Source organism: Mus musculus, chromosome 12 (genome assembly GCF_000001635.26).
Source record: "Mus musculus strain C57BL/6J chromosome 12, GRCm38.p6 C57BL/6J".
Classification (NCBI taxonomy): domain Eukaryota; kingdom Metazoa; phylum Chordata; class Mammalia; order Rodentia; family Muridae; genus Mus; species Mus musculus.
In genome coordinates, this window is record NC_000078.6 from 20,763,527 (window position 1) to 20,770,789 (window position 7,263).

The window sequence follows — 7,263 nt, forward strand, 5'->3', positions numbered from 1 at the left end:
TACAGCCTCCCTTCTCCCCATTCCACTGTATCCTTCCATGCTCTGAGCCAGGAGCCCTTCCCATTTTATCCTGATGTGGTGGCAGGGGTCCTTGTAATGAAACGGTTAGATCATTGGTTTTGGAGTTTTTCAACTTTCTCATTTATTATTGTGTCTGTGTCATAGTTGATTTAACTCTACATTTCAGACTACAGTCATCTGAAGGAGCCTCAGTTGCAGGTGTGACCTCATCAGAATGGCTGGTTTCTATGTATCTGAGAGATAGTGTTGATAATTGATATAGGAACACTCTTCCGTGAATGGTGGCAGTATTGGGAAGCAAGTGGTCTTGGGTTGGATGAGAGAGCTAGGTGAGCATTGTAGCTCTCTGTGGCCACGTGAATTGGGTTCCCCTGAAAGGTAGCCCAGGGCTGAAAGAGATCAGAGGGCAACAAAAGAATGAGGCCAAGGCAAACCTTTCTGTTCAAAGCCTCTGAAGTTTACTGAGAGTCCCTGCTTATAAAGAGGGTAGGCCCATCCCCCGACAGCCCATTCTTGGTGTCTGGAGCCAGCCCATAGGAAATCTACAGGGCGTGTCTCCAGAACCTCTAAAGGACCTTTCAGCAGAAAGCAGAGTAATGGAGAAGAGCAAATAGAGCCATCAAGGTCAGAAGGCTCCTCTACCCTAGGTGTACTGGCTGGTTTTATGTGTCAACTTGACACAGCTGGAGTTATGACAGAGAAAGGAGCTTTAGTTGAGGAAATGCCTCCATGAGATCCAACTGTAAGGCATTTTCTCAACTAGTGATCAAGGGGGAAAGGCCCCTTGTGGGTGGGACCATCTCTGGGATGGTAGTCTTGGTTCTATAAGAGAGCAGGCTGAGCAAGCCAGGGGAGGCAAGCCAGTAATGAACATCCCTCCATGGCCTCTGCATCAGCTCCTGCTTTCTAACCTGCTTGAGTTCCAGTCCTGACTTCCTTGGTGATGAACCAGTATGGAAGTGTAAGCTGAATAAACCCTTTCCTCCCCAACGTGCTTCTTGGTCGTGATGTTTGTTTAAGAATAGAAACCCTGACTAAGACACTAATCTCCTTCTTAGTGGCAGCAAGGTCAAAGTCTGGATCAGCCTGCTTCATTGCTGAGGGAGGCTATAGAGCATGAGAAAGTGACCAAGCAAGAAAGCAAGGCAGGAAGTAGTGTTTGTCAAATGTTTTTGCCTTCATTTTCTAGCTTCAGTTTCTAGTCTGAGCTCCCAGTATGGTGGGCTGTGATCTGACAGAACCATGTAAAACAAACATTTATTACTTGAGATACTTCTGTTCAGAGGAAACCATCACAGCAGCAGAGTTGCAAGGTAGAACAACAACAACATCAACAACAGCAATTGTTTCAAAAGCTGATTTTGCTGCTGGACAGAATCTATGGTCTCTTTTGAAGGATTATGTAAAATATCAGTAACTGAGATGGCAAAAGTCATAGAAAGTTGTACATGGAGCTTAATCAGTTCTTCCCATAGGGTCTGGAAGTGTTGACAGTAATTCGGCCACATGAAGTTGAGGTCATACTATTTCAGTGGAAAATAGACTGAAAACTTTAGGAAGAGGTCATTTTTGTAATATTTTGGCCAAAAAAATCTTTTGTACTTGTCTTATGCCCTAAGATATTGAGTACTGAGAAAAATTATTGCATGACTTGTATATTTTTATTCTATTGATAAGTATTTGTTCAATCTTCCTATTTCTTTATTCAAGTTACATTCTAATCAGTACACCCATCCCATTCCACCTTCCACAGTCCCTCATCACTGACTCCCTTTTATCTCTCCAGGGAGGGTGGGAACCACTGGAGTATCCCTCAACTATGGCATGTCAAGTCTCTGCAGGGTTAGACACATCCTTTCCCACTGAGATCAGACAAGGCAGCCCAGTTACGGAAACAGTTTGCACAGACAGGAACAGCTTAAGGGATATGCCCCGCTCTGGATGTTGGTGACCCCATGAAGACTGAGCAGCACATCCACTACATATATGGTGGGGGCCTCTGTCCCAGCCTGTGTGTGCTCTTTGGTTGGTGGCTCCATCTCTGAGAGTCTCCTAGGTTCTGGGTTAGTTGACTCTGAGGGTCTTCTCACGGTCTTCCTATTCCTTCAGAGGCTCTCAATCCTTTCCCCAACTCTTTTAAAATACTCCCTGAGCCCTGTCCAATGTTAGGCTGTGGATCTCTGCATGTTTCAGTCAGATGCTGGATGGAGATGCTCAGAGGACAATGAAGCTAAGTTACTATCTGCAAGTATAACAAATTATCCTCAGTAATGCCAGCCTTGGTGCTTGCCCATGGGATGGGTTACCTGTTGGGCAAGGATAGTTTGGCCATTCCCTCAGTCTCTGTTTCAACTTTGTGCCTGCCTTACTTGCAGACAGAACAAATTGTGGGAGGAAAGGTTTTTGGTTTTCTTGGTGTACTGAACACTTCACTGGTGGTTCTGCCTGACTGCAAGATGTCACCTCTTCATGGTCCATAACTCAATGCTATATATCTCAGCTAAGATCACTTCCCTAGCCGCATTTGTGCCCTCCCATTCATAGTCTCAGGCACATTCTACACATGACTCTACCCTAACCCCACTCCCTCCCAGCCTCTGCTGATTTCATTTCATTTTCCTGGCTCCCAGGCCTTCCCTTGTCTCTTACCACACCTGTTCCTAACACTCCCCTACTTCTTTCTTAACTACTGTCCCATCCAGTTTTCTCCCTTCCATCTGCCTCTTCTATCTCTTTCATACCCTCTTCTGAGTGAGATTCAACCATGCTCATTTGTGCCTTGTCTTGTTTATTGTCTTTCTGTCTATGAAGTGCAGTGTGGGTATCCTGTACTTATGGTTATTATTCACTTGTGAGTATGTACGTGCATGTCCTTTTGGGCCTGAGTTACCTCATTACAGATATTAGTTTCTAATTGTACCCATTTTCTGCAAAATTCATGATGTCCTTGTTTTTTATACCTGAATAGCTTCCCATTCTGTAAATGAAACATGTTTTTTGTGTCCACATTTCAGTTGAGGAACATCTGCATTCTTTCCTGTTACTAACTGTTACAAATAAAGTGGCTATGAACTTAGTGTAGCAAATGCCCTTGTGTGAATATGCCTATGAATGTACCCTGAGTGTAGCACTTCCTCGTGCTTGCTATGTTTTAAATTAATGGAAGGAATATTCACAGTGTTTCCTCATCCCAGGATGGAACCTTAAACAAAACCTGCTGCAAATGTGGTCGAAGTGAGGCAGGGTCCATTAATTTAGAAGCCAAACTTCACAGGATCATCCACATTGTGCCGCTTCTGGAAACTGAAAGATGAAAATAGCATGGCCACAGATTCTTTCTCTATGGTTTCAGTTCAGCACTTCTCCAGCCATCTTTTGACAGAGTCAGGATCCCAGGGAAGACTCTGTTTGAGTTCCTTGCATTTAAGTGGTGAAGTTGATGCTTGAGTTGCATTTTGTGACCACAGGTTGTGGAAAAAACTAATACATTGAGAAATCTGCCATGGATAGATGCTTACAGGGAGATGAAGTACCCAAACTGAGAGATGTATGAGAAGTTACAGGAAGAGCACCATCTATGCCTTAAGCAATTGAAGTCCAATGTGTTTGAGACAAAGCTATAGGATTTGGTGTTTGCCCTGCTGTTTTTCTTGCCTTTGTCCAATCTTCTCTCCCTGTGTGCACATTCCTTTTGATTGGAATGGGAAGTGGTGTTCAGTGCCATTTTATGTTGGAAAAATATAACTTGCTGTTTGATTTTGCAACTTTGCTTTCTGATGTGGCTTTCAAGATATTGTCTTGAGTGTCAGCAGTGACTTTAGACATTTGAACAGTGCAGGAGCCTTTCTAGATTCATCTTGGGAAAGATGAAAGTGTATATACACTCAAATTTTTCCTTTTTCTTTCTTTCCTTTTGTTTTTTTTGTTTGTTTGTTTACCCTATAGTTTAGATATTCATCATCACCCTGATCACTGTCCCTAATCTAGGTCCCTGCCCTCACAGATTCCCTCCTCCTAATCTCCTCTGTTTCTTTTTTGAGTGGGGTTGGGGCTCCCTGTGTACCCCGTGGGCACATAGGTTATAGTCTATTTTTCAGGATGGCATATGCTCATGACATCAGTACTGCCTGAGGCTTCAGAGTCATTGGATTCTGGGTGTTGATGTTTCCCCAAACTCTTGTATTTGTTTTGAAATTTTTAAATAAATAGGAGTGTTTTGCCTGTGTGCGTGAATATGAATATCATGTGTGCCTCATCGTCAGTGTTGTTTGAAGGTGGACTCAGAACTCCTGTTCATAAAGCCACAGGTCACGTAAATGCTAGTAACTCACCACTGTTATCTGGAATACCAGCAAGAGCTATCCACGGCTGAGGTATCGCTCTCTCCTGCCTTATGTTGCTTTTTGTGTTCAACACTTATATTACTAATATTTTCATCTGTCCATTGGTCAATTAAATGTGCCTTGATTTTTAGTAAAGTTTTACTAATGGTGCAGTTTAAAGCGTAACACTTCCTGTTTCTGCTAGATGAGTACAGAAGTGCAGGGAATGTATACTTCTTAGTAGGAACTGTAGTACACAACTGAGTTCTTTCTATCATTTTTAAATCCGTGGTTGATTTTTGCAGTGGAGTAAGGGCCTTATATGTAACTTTTGCTGTCCTGGAATGTGTAAGATAGACTGGGATCCAGCTCACTGACGTATACCTGCCCATGACTCTGGGATTAAAGACATGAACAAATACACCCTGCTTGTCCATGACTTTTCTCATTAGTGATTCTTCTTACAATTTCTGGGATGTGTCCTCAGAACTATTGATCTGTTTCACCCTACATTTCCCTCTCAATTGGAATTCCTCTCAAAAGACTTTACCCTATTTATTTAAAATGTTCATAAGCAACACAGGTGAACCTTCAACTCAATTTCCTTTAAAATGTTATGGTACTTAGATTATAACTTCTGTGTCCAGAAGTCAGTGGAGGAAGCACCAGAATTACATAAATATATGATCAAGGAAGCGTATATTTACTTTACAGTGATGTCAGTACCATGCTTTGTGATGTACACATGTATGGGATATTTTAGGATGCAGTGACTTATGATGATGTGGATGTGAATTTCACTGGGGAAGAGTGAAATTTGCTGGATCCTTCTCAGAAGAGTCTCTACAAAGATGTGATGCTGGAGACCTACTGGAACCTCACGGTTATAGGTATGACTGTGAATTTTCTTTTGCTTTACAAAATAGTGGGACGACATGTCTCTTGGTGAGTGATGATGCTCTGTTATTTCAATTGAGAACAAGGAAGACTGAACTGAATAGTGTCCAGTGATGTGAAAATTCTCAGTACCTTGAATTTGCCTTATTTCCAATACTGTATCATTCATTTTTCTGGTACTGTCTTTTAGGCTACACTTGGGAAAACCATCATATTGAAGGACATTGTCAAAGTTCAAGAAGAAATGAAAGGTAATTTTCACGTGCAAGCTGATGCAATTATGCCTCTGAGGAAATTTTACTATGTTATGGAAGCTCTAATGAAAAGCAGGAGTGTAAAATGTCAATACTTCAAGTATAACTATAATTACAATATTCTTTTTTTTCTAGGATGTATTTATTTATTATATGTAAGTACACTGTAGCTGTCCTCAGATACTCCAGAAGAGGGCATCAGATTTTGTTATGGATGGTTGTGAGCCACCATGTGGTTGGTGGGATTTGAACTCAGGACCTTCGAGAGAGCAGTCTGCACTCTTAACAACTGAGCCATCTCGCCAGCCCTAATTATAATATTCTTAAAAAAATTCTGCCTCAATGTAGTTATCTGATTTATCTATCAAAGAATTCCTCTTTTTAACAAAAAGACAAGGAAACATTGCCTTAAGAGATACCTTTATTCAATTTGTACCTGTATTAGAGCTATACTAATCTGACAATGTGTATAGACTTACAAGACTTAGATATTGCACATCGAATAGTGATAAATATATATCTAAAACCTTCCAATAAGTAAATTATCCATGGGAAAATTGGTGATACTCATATTCTTATACTGAAATTGATCATTTGTTTAGGGTACAGTTTATGAGTGTCAAGAGTGTTGTCATAGGAGAAACATTAATTCGTATATTACATGTCTATGAGGAATAAAAAGTCAAACAGTGTGAATAAAATGTGGAAACCTTTCATCTGTTATTCTTCTTTTTATATGTACATACATCATGTGTCACAATGGATAAAAGCCATGTGAGCATAGGGATATTGAAAGAAGCAATGTTCCACTTTCTATCCCAGAACTGGGAGAAAATTGTCAGATTCTGCCTTTGGTAGACATTCTGAATATGATAAAAGTTTGCAATCAATTGATTTTCTAATTTTACTGGGAACTTCACCAAGCTCACACTGTAGAAAATCTTTATGGGTACTAGGAATTTGGAAATTCTTTTGTTTGTCCTGGTTCACAGTCAAATGTGGTATAATTCATGCTATAGGAAAATTTATGAAAGCAATTAGTGGTATAAAGCTCTGAGTTGTTCCATTTTCCTCATATAGATGAAATACATCATATAAATATCCCATGTAAAAAGGATGTTATAAATGTTAGCCATGTAATAACCATCACAGATATCTCAAAAGATGCAAAACAACCCATAATGAGGGAGAACACCATGAACATATAAAGTGATAAAACCCGATGATCTGGTCCATCTTTATCCATAGACCAATTTGTAAACTTTATTCATCTTGATGAAATGGTTGAACAGGGATATTAATGTAGTAAACATATCACATGTGCCAATTTTCATTGCAGGTATGTAAGTAATCATAGTGGAGAGAAACTCTATGAATGTAATGAATGTTCTAAAGCCTTTTCATGTCCCAGTCATCTCCAATGTCATAAAAGAAATCAAATTGGAGAGAAAACACATGAACATAACCAATGTGGTAAAGCCTTTCCAACACCCGGTCATCTTCAATATCATAAAAGAACCCATACTGGAGAGAAATCTTATGAATGTCATCAATGTGGTAAAGCCTTTTCACAACACAGTCATCTCCAATGTCATAAAAGAACAAATACTGGAGAAAAACCCTATGAATGTAATCAATGTGGTAAAGCCTTTTCACAACACAGTCATCTCCAATATCATAAAAGAACACATACTGGAGAGAAACCCTATGAATGTAATCAATGTGGTAAAGCCTTTGCATTTCCCAGTTATCTCCAATGTCATAAGAGA

General features: G+C 40.2%; 1 long non-coding RNA gene across 1 annotated transcript; it reads left to right on the forward strand.

The window, feature by feature from the left end:
• The first annotated feature begins 2,822 nt into the window (after positions 1-2,822).
• On the forward strand, positions 2,823-6,871 carry Gm6626. Its single transcript, XR_001780514.1, has 4 exons — positions 2,823-2,872; positions 5,107-5,233; positions 5,431-5,491; positions 6,834-6,871. It is a non-coding gene; the product is annotated as a predicted gene 6626 (long non-coding RNA).
• Positions 6,872-7,263: the final 392 nt, after the last annotated feature.